At 39.8% G+C, this 18,269-nt stretch overlaps 1 protein-coding gene across 3 annotated transcripts in view; it reads left to right on the top strand.

Moving 5' to 3' along the window:
* The window catches only part of CDK14 (cyclin dependent kinase 14), a 318,486-nt gene extending 302,494 nt beyond the window's left edge, over nt 1-15,992 (top strand). For all 3 annotated transcript variants that reach the window (XM_030491797.1, XM_030491816.1, XM_030491807.1), the window contains one exon: nt 11,817-15,992. The gene's annotated coding sequence lies outside the window, so the exon portion shown is untranslated. The remainder of the gene's footprint in view (nt 1-11,816) is intronic.
* The last annotated feature ends 2,277 nt before the right edge of the window (nt 15,993-18,269 follow it).

Here is an 18,269-nt window from a genome sequence, read left to right on the forward strand (position 1 = left end):
ACCTACACGTTGCGACTCATAAAATGAATACAAGCTAATCAGGTGGATTGAACTTGAGCTGCCACGAACAAATGAGGACTTGACTGTAGTGCAGTGCTGTTCAGTAATGTTAAGAGAAGTTTCCATTTGAGAAAAGCCATCGCAAATTAATTTATGTGCCCACCCAGATTTATTTTAATTAAAATCATCCATGAGCCTTGGCTGTTGCTTTGACTACTAAGTACTTACAAATAAGCTTAATAGACATGTTTGTTTTTTCCACAGCTGTAAAAATACATATTCTGCTACATGATTGTTTTTTTATCTGATTTATTTAAATAGAGTTAGGCAAAGATGCAGTTTATAGGGAAGGTTAAAGGGTCAACATCCTATTTAATTAACTTATACCCACTTGGGAAGCAGCCAAGGTAAAAGAATGCAGTGAAAGTAAGCTTCAGATAATATGAAATCTTTGAAAGGACTAACCACCTTTGGTGAAAAGCTTTCCTGTTCTTAACCTTGTGTCATTTAAACTATTTAAATGAGCTATGCAAAACCATACATTTATAATGGAGCTTCAAAAAAAAAAAAAAAATTAAGTATTTCTTGCAGTTACAAGAAAACTGGTGCTTATGGCACTGAAAGAAAAGCCTTTACTACTCCATCTTACCGTGATCCCTGTCTTTGCATACCACAAAATGCATGGTATGTTGCACCTGATTTGACATCTACTATTTCTGCCACGTGTATGAAGTCTCTCAAGTGTGTGAGAGCTTTTTAAGAACATTTTAAGTCTTTCAAAAAACAATTAGAAAGAGGGGGAAGCCTCTGTAATAGCTGAGGGAGGCCTGGTTTTCAAAGGGTGTGGATGCTGCAGGGTTTCTAAAAGTTGTGTCTATGAGAAGAACCTCATGTTGGATTTCCCAAACCAAGCATTATATTTGAACATCTTAGTCATAGATGGGTAAAAAGTTCTTACCACAGCCAGAGTGGGAACTCTGAGAAATAAAATCACTGAACTGTTTTGTGATCTCTTTATATACTAGATAGGATATCCTCATTGCCGTAGCAATGCTCTGTAGAGGTGCTAATTCTGGAACATTTTTTCCATTTAATACCACAAAGACTGCACTTGGGAAATATTTCTGTTTCAGCACTCCACATGGGTTTGTATGTAAAAATGGAACTGAAATGGAACAGGACAAAAGCAGCTGGTCTGAAGCTGCCGGTAACTATTTCTAATGTCACAGATTTTAAGCAAGAATCCCAGGTGGGAGCTGTATAGGTGAAAGGACTGCATAGCAGCAGAGCCCATAGGAATGAGCATGGAGGCAAGCAATATCCCCAAAAGACACTACTGCATTTCCTACATTGGGATTTTTTCTCCCCTGCCCCATTCTAGGCTTAAGAACTGTTCGGCTGGAAGACAATTCAGGCTTGAAAACATCAACTTCAAAGACTTCCCGATCTCCCTGTCAGTACCATTGTATAGCATTCATGGTGTGGGTGGACACATAGCCTGAGAACTTTGGACATAATGGTATTTGGAAGTATATTCCAAAAATTAAATACATCTATTCCTTAAACTTGCCATTAATTCAATATACTGTAATTGTGGGAAAGATCCTTCTGATTCAGCATGTGAGGTCTGCTTTCTATCTAATTTTATGTGTGCTTAAGGGTTGCAGTGCTGTCCTAAAAAATGCATTTTAATTGACATGACCACTTTGGCATGATGCTAAGTCTCTGAAAAGCCACAGCAGCAAATAGAATGTATAACCAGATGGTGCTTAGCTAGAAGTATCTCTGCTATCCAGAATGCAGCTGCAAGGATGTCTGTTCTGTCAAGCTAAAACAAAGGCATTCATAACTCCACGTTCCAGATTAATTAAGAATTCCTTGCTGGTTTGAAAAGTACTCTCTAGGAAAAACACTACCAAAATAAAAATACAGGTGTGAAATTGATTTTTTTTTTCCTAGTTTAGTCATCCCTATTTCTTCTTACTTCTTCATTAGAACATTCATTCTCATTTCTCCAAAGAAGAACTAACAAATACCACTTAATTCCATGATGCCTACAGGTACTTTCAGTCTATTGCAATGATTTTGGTATTGATAAACATTCACACTTTGTTTTCTTATTGTTTAGCATTTATCTCTGGGGACTTAGGTAGTTTACAGTGTTGTGATCCCTTGCAGAAGTATCTTTAAATTCCAAGGAATCTTTGTTCCTGTAAGCCAAAGAGCAAAATGGTCCACACCCATCTCAAGACTATCCCATAGCTACTTTGCACTGATTACACTAGAAGCATTAAATTTGTTCCAAGAGCACTTATCTTCAAGAAGTAACTTGGCTAATAGTAATAATCACATGTATACAAAATGCCTTATTTTAAAGGACTTGTGGATACTTTAATCTTTGCATGAGGCAGTGCCTAGTTTTTGGGAGGAGGTGAATGCTAATAAGTCATCTGAGAGGCATTTAGTCTATCATATGTCATTTTCTCCAGCAGACTTTGCTTTGGGGATAAAAGCCATGATAGGGAAAACCAGGAATAAATTTCCAAATGAGTTCTCTGAAGTTACTTACTTCTCGTCGTTAGATGGGGTGGAGTGGAGGGAGGTGGTCTGCACATCATTGCTTTTGGCTGGTCAGTTCTTGTGCTTCAGACAGAAGAAATACGCTTAGGTTTGAGTCGATAAGTAAAATAACAGTTAAATAACAGTGACCACCAGTCCAGAGGCTGGCAGGCGGTAAGTGTCATTCATGGTATTTGGTTTAGGCCATTGCTGACGTGCTCCCCCTGAACTCTAGGGTTGTATTCTTCATTCACAGCTAGATACTGACCTATAGAGAATCAAATGCTTTTCTATCCCTTCTGAAGTCTCTGAACTATGGTTAAATATGACTTGCAGCTTCACAAACTGTTAAACAGCTCCTTGATATGTTGGCAGGCCAACATATTTTTATTGCTAAAAAAATGAAAATCAACCAAAGAAATTCAAGGAACTTCCAGTCAAAGACGTGGGCTCTCAGCCATCTCTCGTTTGCTGCTCCTTTGAAACATGTACAGGAGATTATCCTTATTAGGCAATCTTATGGATATTCCCAGATCTTTTGAGTATGGTTTTCTTCCTTTTTAATTAGTAGGTCATTATGCGACAACTTCTGTCTTTTCGCCTAAGTGGCCAGCTAAGGCAGATTTCACTGTGTTTCCAGATACCTGAAAACAATTAGCCATTTGTGAGCTGGGAGGTGGCTTCAGATTTTAGAAGCCACCTCACTTATAACAACATGGGATGTTATTCCATGATTTTGTCTTTGCAGGCAAAAATAGCACGACAAATTTCTGCCTAGCTCTATCCAGGCACTCCTTTCTTGCTCCCTCACCAGTTTCCAAACCCGTTAGTTGTGATGGTGCAACTACTTGTAAGTTTGATGTAAACTGGATCACCGAGAGGATTTACATTAAAGATAATCCCATATCTGATATTTTTAGTAGTCCAGTATGCAGGGAGTCAGACAGACAATTTTACGAAGACAAGTGATAGGGGCACAGGTTGCAGGGCGGGAATAAGGAGTGAGGTTTGCAGGCAGTGGGGATTCCTTAAGCTGGCTCTGCCACAGAGATGAGTGGTGGAAGAGTACCACAGCTCACTCGCACCCCGTTGCTTGGAGTTGAATCTCCAGTCCCTTGGCTGTTCGGCTTAGCAAGAGAGTGTGATGTGGAAGAAGAGCTCTTCTGATGCGCATTTCTCCAGAGAGGGGTTCAAACCAGTAACAAACATGTTAACCAGAGCATTAACAGCTGAATATGGTCCATCCCTTGCAGTGTTCAAGGCCTGTCTGGGACAGGGCTTTGAACAACCTGGTCTAGTGGGAGATGTCCCTGCCCATGGCAGGGGGTTGGAACTAGATGATCTTAAGGTCCTTTCCAACCCAAACCATTCCATGATTCTATGATCATCTTCCAACAGATAATTCCTTTTCTGAGTTCTGTTATATGCAAACATAACTGATAGGCTCTTCCCCCCTGCCCCTTTCTTTCAGATGTTTTAATTAAGTTATCTACAAATTTTGCTCAGGCATAGCATTTACTTATCTGTTTCAGTGTAGAGTGCTGGTGCTGCAGCTGATAAGGATCCCATTGTATCAAACACTGGCAAAAATTGTAGGTTTAGGTTCTCTCATTATAGATCCAGGGAGACAGCAGTTCTCCAGTTCACGTTCAGTCAGTTCCTCTTTGGCAGGCTTTTTTGCAAGTTATCAGGGTGAGAAATAGAGCAGTTTATACACATCACATTAATCAGGGAAAAAGGGGGGGTGGGAAAAAGGAAAAGGGAAAAGAGAAAAGAGAAAAAAGAAAAAAGAAGGGGGAGGGCTTGTTTGGGTTTCTTGCATGTCAGAATCTAGAAAATTGTTGAGTTACATCCTTCCATTTTTCCACTGATAAAATCACAAGTGAAAATTCATGCCTTTATAGGGATTCAATTTCAGAGGAGACAAATCTTTAAGCCACTAAAAATACAAATAACATACTGAATCCCAAAGCGTTTGGAAAAGAAGAAAACAAAGAGGAAGATATAAGAAGTTGTAAGGATTTGGCAGTTTGTCAGGTTTGAGAAGCATGTTCTTGCAAACAAGTAGCAGTATTATTTTTCTGGTCTTGATATGTACCAGAATCTTCAGCTTGCTTTTTTTGGTTTTTTGGGGGTTTTTTAATAAGGCTTCTGTGGCTTTGCTTGCAAACTACATTGAGCTCAATAACACTGCTATTTTTATAGTATCTTCATCTGAAGTATTTAGTTTTCCCAGCGCTCGCTCACAGAGGCCTGTGCTTTATTCTAGAAGACATGTAGTAGATTCAGTCCTGGCCATTTTTCATGTGAAGCCTTATTCAAATGGTAATTGTAAAAGGCTTTGTGGACTTTGTTCTCAACTCAAAGAGAAAACTTCAGCTGTGGGCAGCTAGGATAGGAAAGAATTTTTGCTGAAAGACTCAGAGAAAACTAAATTGGAAGTTACTGCAGCCACTCAAAAGTTAAAGGCATACCTACAAATCAACTGTGAAACCAATCATGTTATCAATTGGAAGTGAATATTGGGAATAAAATATATTACAGTGAATATCAGGACTTGTGTTCCTTTTTTTCCTAATAAGACACACTATGAAGGAATTCATTATAATATTTTGAAGAGACCTGTGTGCAAAGTATGCATAGTTGGTTAGCAATTATTGGTATGCATATATGGTACTTAGCACCTGGTGTATAATTTAAGGGTAAGTCTTGGCTCTTCAGAATCAGCCTCCCACACTGGACTGTTGTATGCATGTTCACAAAGTGCTGTGTGATGTAGCATTTTCATTTTGGACATTTGTGCATTTTTGTACATAAAGATATAATTTGGAAAACTCACAGTCCAAGTAAGGACTTCAACAACTCCAAAAGTTTGCAGTTGTTCTAATATTGCATGTTTGTTAAATTTAACCGTATTTATGTAATTTGACCTGTTGGTAGCTCCAGCTAAAACTGGGCACTCATTTTGGAAGACACTCTAAACCCAGAGCCTGGGATATAAAACAGAGCTCCTGTTACAAACAGAGGTTACAGGGTGAAACAGTGACTTGCCTGAGGTCAGATTCAGTAGTGAAGCCAAAATCTTGGTTTCTTCTTTACAGCTCCATATCCACTGTGCCATAGACCCCTCACCTTTAAAAAGTTACGTCACTTATTTAATGTATTCTTTAATGTACTCATGAATACTAATTATGTGTTAGTTAATGTACTCATAAAATCATTTAGTTAGTAATTGTGTTGCTACTCTACCTTTTTATTTTCTGACTCATTTACAGTCCTTGTCTAGCACCCACTTCTTTTAGGGTCATCTCCTTGCACCCCCCCTGAAACTGCAGTCACCTCCCATATGCAGATCCCTTTATTTGCAATTGCGGTGCTCTGCTCAGAGGTGAAGTCCATCTGTGAAAAATTCTTTGTGGGAAGAGAAATTCCTCAAACAGGAACATGTCCATATGTAATCTGTATTATGGTTCATATCTTAGAACTTTGGAGAATATACAGCAGTTCTCATCACTGAAGACTGAGTCTGGCAAATCCAGTGCATATATAAGAATATCAACACGGTAACTAAGACACAGGGGAAAAGAGCAGGAAAAAATTGATCAATAAATCCTTTGATACTTATTTGTCAAATGTGGTTTGCTTTTAATGACTGATTGATGGTAGTTGTCATTATAATGTATAAGTATACCATGCAGTGCTGTGTCTGTGAAAGACTAACAGCCAACCATTGCCAAGATAATCATTTAAACATTAAATGAGATTAAATATTGCTGAAGAACTGTAAAGTGAATTGGAAAAAATGTGGTCCCTGTGAGGGGAGCAAGGTGAGGATGTTTTCTCTTTATTAATTATACCCCATCCTAGGAAAAAAATTGGAAGTTGCATTCACAGTGTACTTGCAAAGGAGGTTGCATCTGATGTTTTGGCCATGCAGGTAACTTGCATGTATGTTGCTAAGGCTTCTTTAATTCTTTAGTCACAGCAGTGCAGGATCCTAAGCTTACACTATAAACTGGCCATGTCAACACAGGCATTGATACAAACTGAAATTAAATTGTAATAATTCAGCTTTATTCATATCCTGAAAGTTGCTTTGTAGACACACCACAGGGAAGCAGGTATTTTGTTGCAGTGGTGTATCAGAAGTGATGCAAATCCACCATTTTCCTGTGTGTTACAAGGTGTTTGAGTCCAGGAATCACATACCAGCCTATAGCAGAAAATATTTTCTTCAAACCTTTCTCAGTTTGTAAGAAAAGAAAAAAAAAATCATAGTTTTTCTAGTGTCAATTTTTTTTTTTCTTCCCGAATAAATATTTAATGACAGCCTCAAGTCTTGCCTCTCCTGGGTATTTTGGGGCATGGATAACTAGATAAAACTAAAGCCCAGCAGAAAGCAATTTTAGTAATCTTATATTTAGCCTTAGTGAACAGTATTCCTCGGAAACCACAAACAAGGTATAGTCCATCGAAGAAAAGCTTTCAACAAAGTTAGGATGTATACTGAAATAATCTTTGAACTAACACCTCTGAAGATGTGCAGAGCAACTTTACAGGCAGCAGTCTACTGAGCCTTGTCCATGGGGTAATGCAGAGCCTGAGCTAACAGTACTGCAGATCATTTATTTTTCATATATTAGAACAATTGCATTTCTTTTAAATCTCACAGAACTAAAACTTCCCTGCGAAAGAGAGCACTCTATGCAGTGTGTCAGTTGCATATTTTAAAGTGTACGTTTATAGAAACTTCTTTATATACCAATGCTTTCCACACACATTCAGGCTCATATGAACATATTATTCGTATGTTTGCATTTGTGCACACACACTGTAGACACAGATATAAAATAAGATGCATATGCATGTATATATATATTTGAAGGGGGAAAAGAATTTATGGGAGGCTGGCCAGATTTAATTTGTCTGCTTGTATTTAGCACTTAAGGGCTTATATACTCAGTTTGCTCAAAAGGGTGAAGAAGTACTCCTTGCTTATGCCTCAAATCAGAAATGCATGAAGTGCAGCTGCAGAGATAATACATTCTCCCCAAAGGCTTTGGCTGAGCAAATTAGGTGTCAATGGGGTGCCTGCACAGGCAGTACTCTCTCTAATTAGTCTCTTGAGCCTAGTTGGTGGCAGGTATAAGATGATCTAATCAATTGGTCTGTGTCTGATGGTACGTGTAAAAATCCTAGCAGGCAGAGCTGTCTCCCACAGGTCACTCACCTGCACAGCGGGAACGCTCATTTTCATTTTTCATCTCTTCCAGCACATGATGCTGACAGTTGGTTTTAAGAAAATTGAATCCAAAAAATATCTAGTTCATAGGGCATGTAGGTCAAAATAAAGTTGCATTATGGGTATTGGTGATCCAATTAATTAATATTTATAGCAACGAGTTACATGTAGATATTATCTGAGTGCAAACAGTATTGATAACATTTGGTTGGCTAGTTCAAATGACTTCTCCAACAACGATAGGAATAAAAGGTATGGAAAAATCACCTGTTAATAGTACACTTTTTTAGAGAGAGAATGAACTGTACGTGGTGTGTGCATGTGTGGTGGAAGGAGAAGCAGAATGAATATATTGGTGATGATCTTAAATACCCCCCCGTTTCAGCTCACAGAGAATACAGTATCTCCAGTTGTCAGCTCACATTTTCACTTTAAATCTGGCATTGTAGAATGAATACTCTTACAATAATGCTAAATCAGCTGCCACACAAATAGACCTGCACTCTGAGTGTGCTTTGCATGCTAAGGACTCTGCGGGAGCACAGCTCCGCCCTGTGTGATAATTTATACAAAAATTAAAAGCACCTAGAGAAGGATGCTGATGCTGCCAAAAGGAGCATGTACTGAATTGGTGATTTGCATTTTTACAGGAAATTATATTCTTTTATTAATTAAAATAAAAATATTTGGGATTTAGTCATCCTCCTCTGCCTCATGTCTCGAGAGCATGATTAATGTTTAAATTACAAGCTTCAGTATCCCTTCCTAGCACCACTGTTACATCAAGAGCTACTGCATTCTGAAGTTGGTGTCTGCCATTTTTAAGGTGGGTTAACACCTTATGTTATCCCACTTGGGATCTGGGACAAACAGGATGTATGCAGCAGATATACAGACAGATATACAGCAGATAACAAACGTACAATTGAGTTACTTGATTTAGGTCACTTGATATTTCAAGCACATCATTAACTTGCTTGTAATCTTCTATCAGGTTTAGTAGAGATGTCGTGAAAACAAAAATACCTGGACCTGTGGTAAAAAAATACAAGTTCATTTTTAAAGCAGTCTGTTATATTTCAGATTTTGTTGTTGTTTTTTGTTTGTTTGGGCTTTTTTAAGGAGATCTGAAAGAACCCTATTTTGCTCTTGGGAAATCACAAGTTGTAAATATTCCATTTAACAATTTATGCTTTTATAAGCAAAGCTGTGACTAGAGGCCATAAACACAGTCTGCCAAGTCACCAGGCAGAACTTGGATTTGTATGATCAGGAAAATGTATTAGCAAGGATATTTCTAAAGTATATCTTAAAAAATGCAAACATGGAATACTAAGCCATCTGGGAACAGAATGGCAGCACTGTGTGGAGGGCCCTGCCTCAGGTCTTGGTTTTGTTAACAACTGACGTTTCAGTTCAAGAGCCCCACTGAAGAAACAATGTTTTTTTAATAACAAGATTGGTTCACAGCAGTCTAAAATTTCATGTTTGCTTTATTGTGGATTTTTTGCTGTGGACAAAGAGACACCCTCCTCTTCCTCCAGTCAAGGGAAGCTGTCTATTTGATGCGAGTCTCATCTGAATCAAAAGCAAAGAGAAGAAGGTCTCCTGTCCCACAGCACAGCAATTACCACGCTTCTCTGAGAAGTGGCACATCAGTGTTCAGTTTCTTCCTCTGCCTCAGGATAGGTAGACTGCTGTTCCCCATCACTCCATGAGGGCACACTGAGGCCAAAGGAGGGGATTTCTCCTGTTGACTCTACTTCAAATCAACAAACATTCAGTGAATTAGGGATTCAGATGCAAACCTTATGTATTGTCACTGGGAAACGGTAGCACAGCCCTGGGAGAAGTATGGTGCTCACCTCCCTTACGAAGTGTCCTGAGGTCTGCTGATAGAAAGGAAAAGATCTGTATAATGTAATTGCAGTTATTCTCAAATCTGAGCAATCTGGTAACTCCCGCAAAGCCTCCATCCAGAGACTTTTCTATAACAGGTCATTTTGTTACCCATCCTAGACTTCCCTGCTGCAGCTCCAAAAAGATCATCCTTAAAAAAGTGCTTTTGAATGAAGGGACATGTGGAATTTGGGGAATATTGTCATCAGTGTTTCACCAATGAGCAGTTGTGAATCTCTGCATGTTCAAAACATTGCTTTTCTTTTTAAGCTCTTGAAGGGTAAACTAATTGGACCTACTCTAATGTATTCATAAAATGGTTTGGGCTGGAAGAGACCTTAGAAGATCATCTGGTTGCAACACCCTGCCATGGGCAGGGACACCTTCTACTTCACCCGGTTGCTCAAAGCCCTGTCCAGCCTGGCCTTGAACACTTCAAGGGATGATGCATCCATAGCTTCTCTGAGCAACTTGTTCCAGTGTCTCATCACCCTCATAGTGAAGAACTTCTTCCTAATACTCCTTGAAACAAGATTTATTGGCACTTAGGCCAAGCTCCCAGTCCATGAGGAAAGTGGGACTTTTGTGTGGAATAGGCAGTCAACACAAACTCCAGAGTGGTTTAAGAAACAACCCAGGCAGAACTCAATCCATGGTAGACCAAGCTCCAGGAGGGCTCAAGATACTGACATGCATTGTTAAGAATAGGCTTTTGTTTATCCAGTTCAGGTTTTCTGGTGCTTAAAGGGCAGAAGAAGAGCTCTCAAGAACCATGACAGGAACCCTGAAAATTATGAAAGGTAGATTTTGTGCAGAGATTAGGCTGTTTTGATGAAAGCCGCAATTAAAATGTTACACTTGAAATTGCAGTTCAAAACTCATGCCTAGTTTTTCTCCTGCTTTTGAAATGAGGGCTAGACTAGATTCACTGGCACCTGCATCCAGTTTGATTTAAATAGTTTTGGGACGTGCTAATACAAACCAGTTCCATGCTCAATGAATATTTCAGCATTCTTCTTCTTAAGTGCTAGAATTCCTCTGTATCTGAGTGTTTCCCTGCAACTACATTTAAAAAATGTAGCAGGTCTGTAGTTACAATCCTTGGTCTTCAAAAACTTTGTAAAACAAATAGAGTTTGAACTTTAGAAAAGTACAGAATTCTCAGCAAGTCTCACTTTATTATTTGGCATAGAATTCTACTTGGTATTAAGAGTTAAATACGTTAATTGTAAAATCCTTCCAATGGCTCCAGCGCATCTAGCCTTCATTTAGCCTTCACCTGGCTCTTCTTGCAGTTGTTGGGTGCTTTGTTCTAACGTAACGCTTCCCACACTCTCAGCCTGCCTTCTGTTTTGTGTAAATCTCGTCACAGCATCTCCTTGCAAGTCCAGTCACTGCTTTGAGCCTATACAAACAGGAATCAACAGCAGAGTGAAAGACAATGTAAGGGAAGTTATTAATATAGTGTTTATTTTTAGTATACTAAAGGAGAGGTTTTAGCTATCTGCCTATCAATAGAAAAACACCGAAATGAAGGTGAATATGTTTAAACTCAGCATGCCAAGGAGCTTCACAACCTGGTTGTGTTTGCAGTAATGTTTGTCATGTACCCCAAGGTACCTCAAATAACTCTTGGGCAGCAAACCTGAGGAAATCCTTTCATGAACTAGTTGCAGGCATTGCTGTCAAGGTGATCATGAGGGACTCCATGACAAGGGGGCAAAAAGGACTTGTAAATTCCTGAAGCTGTGCGAACATGTAGCAACCTTCCTTTGCATTCATGGGGTGTTACCGCCAGGAGAAGAGCCAGTTGTCTATTTATGGCTGCCTGTAATTTCCATGGAGAATGTGAGTGCTGATGGCACCTCTGAAGATTAGCACTTGGGGCAGAGATACATGAATATGGATTAATATATCTTGCTTAGGCAACCACCCTGAAAACATTTGTAGTTTAAGTTCATTTTCTTGAGGTACTTTAGTGCTCTGGAAGTCTGTCCTTTGCTCTGAGCTGGTGTCTTCATAACTAGGTTTGGACTAACTTATGTTTTACCAAGTAAAAAATCATTAAGGAATGCGATTTGTGAGGCTTGTTATAATTTATATTGTTTCCTTACAGGATTAAATTTACCAGTTTGGAGGAGGGAAACAAAAACCTAATGAGGAGGCCGACACCAGGAAGGAACCACGGCCTGTTTCCTTTCTTTATCTATGGTGGATTTCATTCAACAGAAAATTGAAGCTGGCAAGACCCTGTTATTTTCCCCTGCAATTTATTTAAAACCTTGCACGCATTTGGATACCTTGTGATTTCAAAGAACTATGTGAAGATTAAGCTTTTGCTTACTGATACATGGCATGTACTCTTTCGGTCTTTTGTGTTTGATTTTGTTTGATTTTCCACTGCAGCGCTGCATCTTTGTAAGGATTTTTATGCTTTCACCAGCAATGTCTTAAATACATTAAGACAACACATTTGGTGTTCACAGTTCTTCAGTAATGACTGTACAAGAAAAGCCAGTGGTGGCATAAAGGACTGTGTGTTTTCTTTGAGAGTTGTGCATATTTTTCAACCAATGGGAAGACTATTTCTGCCAGAGCAAGCCCAACTTGTCTGATCGGCTGACAATGACAGCACCTTGCGACTGTTCCTGAAGTGTTGTTGGGTTATTTCTTTTTTCATTATCTCCTCAGACCGTTCATATCCATTTTAAAAACATGGCAATAATTGCATGTTTACTGCAGTACTCTGAATTTGGTTACTCTGCTTAGGCTATGTAGCATGCCAGTTTTCAAAATAGGCCTGTGAGAAAGACAGCAAAAATGATGAGATGTACGCAGCTGACAGATATACAATGAACTCTTCATGGTTTTATTCCCTTCAAGAATATTTCTTTCTTTTATGGGTCTTGGCTAACGTCTCTGTGTTTTTCCTCACACTGTTTACCTTTTGGAATGTTTTCTTGAAAACGGAGATGATGAAACTGTTCTGTTTAATTCAAGGCAGATACTAAGGTACAGAAAAACTTTTGTTGAACGAGCCATTAAACCTAGCTGTGTTACTTTGCCACATGCAAAGCAAAATGGAGGATTTTCCTTTCCCAAACTGTTTGCTGTTCCACACCAAAGCACCTTTCAAGTTATTTTCCATAGGTATTCTGAGCTGATTGGAAGGCAGTACCAGATACTGTTGTTAGATAGCTTTTCTGAATGAATCATTCAAATGCAAACTTTGCAAGAAATATAAGTTGTGTGATTTTAGAAAAGGAAGCCCCTGCTACAATTTGGCTGGGGAGAACATTGTGTTCAGGGGTGTGATAAAATTGCCCTGACCACATACAATACTTTGCATTCAGAGAGGGCAGGGTATGGTGCGAAACCCACCGTTGAGTTATAGTCCTGCTTGGACAGAAACGCTTGCTAGGCAATATTATTCTACACATAAATTTGACATCCTTTGCTTGCTGGATGCATTGAATTACATTTTTAAGAAGTGTGGTAACACTTTGGTTAGCTTTCAGTGTTTAAAAGGAGGGGGAAAGGATTTGTGCTACTGCCATCTTATTAAACTCCAGCAGTGTTTAATAAGAAAAAAACACCCAATAAGGCAAATCCTTGAATGCGCAAGTAGCTTCCAAAGGCCTCTTAATGAACTAGGATACAAGGCTACGCTTTCAAAGAGCCGAACCGTGGAAATATTCTCAATACTTGCACAGCCATTGAAAGACAGTTTTCCCCAATGACATCTCTGTTTCAGGATCTGGTAAAAGCCATCTGAAAGCCACTTTCAGTCACAATCCTGTTTAGAACTTACTACAGTTCTTCCCATGTTTATGAGGGGGAAAAAGTGACCACTGAACTCTTGAATTTATCACACACTGAAACTGCCTTAGACGTGGTTTGTTTGGGTTTTATGTTTCTTTTTTTGTAAGAGAAAAGTCTTTTATACATTATCTTTGCTACTTAAATCGTGTGCAGTTTGATGATTAAAATTAGCTATTTTTAGAAAAAAAACTTGCAAAAACCTGAGGAATTTTTGAAAATGTAACAAAGATTACAATTAGGAATATAAGGGTAGTTTCATAGATGCTTCTACTTTGCAGCTTAAATTGGGAGGCAAAGAACTGCACTGCTCAACTAAACATCTGAAGGTTTAATATGGAGCAATTGCCGAACTGTTCCCATGAGGCTAGCACATTACTATCCATAGTGACTCATGTACAGTGTTTGCTTAAGGTATGTATGTGTGTGTGTGTGTGTGTACACACACACGCAGGTGAGATTATCTTCTCTGCCCCGTTCCCATTTTTAAGCAACCACAGAAATAAAGTTGGTCCAAAAACTCTTCAAACTCAATTGCCTAAAAAAAGTGCGTAAATACGTAGGTTCCTAAATAGTAACTTGATTTGCAGCAGTAGTGAGGTTATCTCAGCTATCAATCAGTTAAGGAGTGACCAGGATCTCTTACTTATGCACCTCATTCCCAGGCGCCCCGACTGCCTGTGGTGTGCCTGTGGGTTTGCTGCTCTCCCGCGGAGGCTCTGGGCCCTGGGGATGTTCCCTGGCTCCAAGGGGACCCAGGCTCAGCAAGCCAGTGCCGTTCGCATGAGCACTGCAAATTGTTCTTCTGGAACATCAAATCTGCTGGGAAATGTCATGGTTTTTTTGAGAAAGTAGAAGCTCCTTTGTCCAGGGAACTGACAGTACAGCCTTATTTCCCTCTTCCTCCTGTCAGCAGAGCCCTTACCTGCATGGTTAACCTGATTGACACCCATCAGTTAGGACCCTCTGACAGGTAGCCCACCTCTCCAGCGCTTGCATAAGTGGGGTTTTCACCACAGCTCTTCTCAATGTTGCAGAATGGACTGTTTAAACCCCATCAATGCTCTTGAGACAGCTTCAGCAAAGATCAGTAGTGTTACCCTCTTTTTCTTTCATCCTTCCCAAATCAGGGAAGAGCAGCCACAGGGCCGCAGGTGTAGTAGGAGATGAAAGTGGGAAGGCATGTTCAAACTCTGTATAAGCCCTAATACTAAGTGAACAGGGAAGGGAAAATGGTGATAGAGATGGTCTGCATGACACAGAGATTCCTTGCAAGTTCAAGTTCACAGAACCTGACTTGACAAGTCAGCCAGCTGGAGATCATAGAATCATAGAATCATAGAATAGTAAGGGTTGGAAAGGACCTTAAGATCATCTAGTTCCAACCCCCCTGCCATGGGCAGGGGCACCTTGCCCTAAACCATGTGGTCCAAGGCTCTGTCCAACCTGGCCTTGAACACCACCAGGGATGGAGCATCCACAACCTCCCTGGGCAACCCATTCCAGTGCTTCACCACTGGATGGCTTAGTCCTCTCTACTGCTGGGTTCAGATCAGCTTTAATCCACACCCAGCAGGCACCCCACCAGTGAGGACACTCCAGTGATGCTGGCATTATGTTACTGCATGGTATCCTGGGTAGGCTGGGTCCTTCTCACTATTGTTTTAAGTCAGAACCATGGTTTAGGGTAAGTCGTCAGTACATGCAACAGTGAAGATTCAATCTGCAGGAGACAGAGGCACACGGGCGTTCACTTTCTCTTTGGTGCACAGGGGTTCTGAGCTTCAGACTCCTGACGAAAGAAAGTAGGATGATAAATTCCCTGTGGACCAGTGGGTGGTATACACCCTTGTGTGCTCTGGGTCAGTGCACGCAACCGAATATGTAGTCAATGCTCTGATACGCTCATATACAAAATATTCATCTGTGAATATTATTGGGTTTGTAATCTTTGTTATATAAAACATTTAGGCTGTACAGACTGGGGAGCAAAATGCAGACACCCCATATAAGCAGAGTTACGTTGCATTACTGAGCATAACATTACTCTCCCCTACCAGCATTTAGGTGGAGTGACTATATGTTACTGCCTTGCATTTTTTCACATAAGCAAAAAATCTAAAAGTAAAGGATGCACTAATAATTCCCATCCCCCAAAATGCATTTTAATGGTGCTGCATACAAAATCCCTGCTTGCCAGCTTCCACGTGGATTTTTGTATGGTGCACTAAGAGGTATTCTTTTTTTAACAAATAAAAAGGGGAGGGCTGGTACATGAAAACAATGTTAATGTAATTAAACATATATATATATACTTCAGAAGAACAGCATAGTAAGCAGTACAGTAAAATAAATGTCGCATTATTTGTTACACCTTGTAGTTTGTCTGTATTATGAAAGATGTAATGGTTTGTCAGCTGTAACTGTTGTTTTCTTGTAACATCATATTGAATAAAGTGTAGCAGGATCTCTCTTCTCCTTCATATATGTGATCTAGACCTAACCCAGGGAATAAAGCCTTTCTTTTTGTTCTCCAAAAAATGAACATGGAAATGGTTGTAAACAACAGATTTTTAAGGAATGAAAAGTACTTAGAAGCAGGCAGGCACTAGACAGTAATGAGTTGAAAAGATTAGGCACTGATTCAGTCAAACACATGAGCTTAATCAGAACTACAAGGCAGTGCTGACTACACAGGGCAAGGTTCTTCGCGTTTCTGTAATAGTTAGAAAGTTAATTATTTGGTGTCTCTTTCCATTTTGTTATATGTGTGACAAGGGACCTATTTACACTGCACTGGGATTTAATTAAAGTAGTAGAAGGGCCAGTTTTCTGGGGTAATAAAAGGTCTGATTTAAATCTCTCATAATGTGGAGAATAAACTCGGGCTTATTGCAACTTCTCTTGAAATAAAAACCTGGTAACTCTGCTGGAAAATCAGGCAAAACATACGATAGGCATTTTTCACAGCTTTGATGCAGGAGTGTGATTTACATCTGTCCATACTGGGTAATTTCTCTCAGTCTGTGAGTATGTGCTGCTTGGATTCTTCACCTGCTTATTCGTTTGCACATTATAGCATTAGACACACGAATGCTCACTCACACTGAATATAATCAATATCTGCCTTCAGTATTTTCTCCTCCTTTCCATTGCTTCTAGCTTTTTTGGTACTGGCATCTTGCTAGAACCTATTTTTAGACAATGAAAGTTAAATCAATGCAGCTTGCACAGACTTAGTTCGAATATTTGGCTGAAATGTCAGAATACGCTGTTTCAGCAAATGCAGGAGTCTATAGGAGTGTGATAGTTTTGATATCATTTTCTGGGATGTGGGATGGCTGTAGAGCAAGTGCTTGTACTCTCTAGGCTGATGGGAAAGCCACTAGCCTAGAACAGGGATAATGGAGGACTGAAATTCTAGTCTTGGCTCCAGCTGATCACGAGTAAATGAAGATAAAATGGTCTTCCTTTTAGCTAGGACAATAGGCTTGATTGTGGATCTTCAGTGTCCCAGGTTTCGTCTGGTAGAATAATGTTCCTGTCCAGTTCTGAAGGCAAATCTCTTCAGGAGAAGAAACTACTTTTTATCTGGAAGGTTGCTGCAGAATGACGTCAGCTGCACCCAGAGGGCATTGCACAAAAATAAACCAAGAAAACACATGTATGTTCATCTGTTTCTATTTTAGCCATGGTTCTCACTTGCTAGGCCAAATTTAGGAAGGTGTTGTCTTTTCATAGTCTAGATGAATAATTTGTGCTTTCAGCTGAGTATCTGATTTGTTCAGTATTCCTGACTCACTACCTGTGTAGCAACTTTAACCTACAAATCTCTCAGATACAAATGAGGACCAAAAATTACTACCTAAAAAGGTTTGTATGTTTGAACACTGGGTACCAGGAAGCATATTCAGAGTGAGCTTTTAATTATGTAGTATAATCCTTAAAGCCGTCTCCTGACCCCCTTGGCTGCACTCCTAGCCTGTTTAGCCCCAAGATTTTCTTCCTAAACTAGCCTGGCTGCTACAGCAAAGCAAGAGATACACTTAAGTAGAACAGCAGCCACCCCTCCCCCGAGAAAAGAAAAACCAGAGGGAAAGTGTTGGAGCAACCTTGTGCCACTAGGTTAACACATACAGTTTCTCAATAATGCCTCTCCTTGTAAACCTCTGCAAAGTAAACCCTACAGCAGCAGAAGGGCTTGCTGCTACCAGTGGGGGGTGGTGTTATGGACATTAGATTTGAGAAGCTTATATAGCACATGGGTGAGGATAAAGGGATACAAATCAGAGAAAAAAACCCTGAAGAGATTAAAAAAGAAAAAAAAAACATCCAGGGCCAAGTATTTACTGTTCATTCCCCTTGCGAGTGGTGCTCTATATTGTCTGCAGTGAGTCATGCTGAGAGCGAGCCAGGCACAATAATAGCTGAGAGCAGTCCTGCAGCCCCTTCGTTATTGCCTGTGCCGGCTGATACTGACTTGAGTTGGGCAAAAGAAAGTGATTCCAAAAATGTTCTTGGTTCTTTTTTTTTTTTTTTCTCTTTTATCTTGTTTCCCAAAGGGCCCAGTAGTGATTGTTGGGGCTGTACTACCTTGAAAGCACAGCTAAACTAAAATCAAACATGTTTTGAAAATAATTTTCCAAGGACCAGTACAGCAATTCACGTAAAAGACTTTACAGCTCTAAGTGCTATACAGCAAGATCCTGCAGTGCTACGTACCCTAGTAAAGGCTCAAAGCTAAAGGAGA

Source organism: Strigops habroptila, chromosome 1 (genome assembly GCF_004027225.2).
Source record: "Strigops habroptila isolate Jane chromosome 1, bStrHab1.2.pri, whole genome shotgun sequence".
In the NCBI taxonomy this organism is placed as follows: domain Eukaryota; kingdom Metazoa; phylum Chordata; class Aves; order Psittaciformes; family Psittacidae; genus Strigops; species Strigops habroptila.